Raw genomic sequence first — 570 nt, 5'->3', positions numbered from 1 at the left:
CACCACGCCCTATAGCAAAAACCCCTCCAAAAAAAAAAAAAAGAACTCAGAAATAAATGTATGCACTTACAGAAAACTGATTTTCAAAACAGGTTCCAAAGAATACAACTTGGGCAAAAGAAAGTCTCTTCAATAAATGGTGTTAGGGGGACCAGCACTTAGTGTAATGGCTATGTAGCTGGACTCCTATGTAGTCAGTCGCGGTTCGAGTCCCGGACCCAGTGGCTTAAACTCACGCCGGGCACGTGTGCGTGCGTGCCCAAGATCCCGAGAGGACAATGGAAGAGAAGGGATTGTGGCGTGGCCATCCTCCCTGGAGGGTGATTTCTCGCTTTCTGTCTCTGTCTTTCTGGCAAGCACACACGCCCTATAGCAAAAACCTCTCCCAAAAAAAAAAAATGGTGTTAGGAAAACTGAATATCCTCATCAAAAAGAAATCAATTAGATTTCTCACTTTCTATAAAATGAACTCAAAGTGAATTAAGGACTTGAACATAGTATCTAAAGTAATAAGACTACCAAAAAAAAAAAAAGGGGGGGGGGGGAATGCTTCATGACACCAGTCTGAAA

The sequence above is a fragment of the Tupaia chinensis genome, unplaced genomic scaffold, assembly GCF_000334495.1.
Source record: "Tupaia chinensis unplaced genomic scaffold, TupChi_1.0 Scaffold142351_1, whole genome shotgun sequence".
NCBI lineage: Eukaryota > Metazoa > Chordata > Mammalia > Scandentia > Tupaiidae > Tupaia > Tupaia belangeri.
This window is presented reverse-complemented; position numbering follows the sequence as displayed.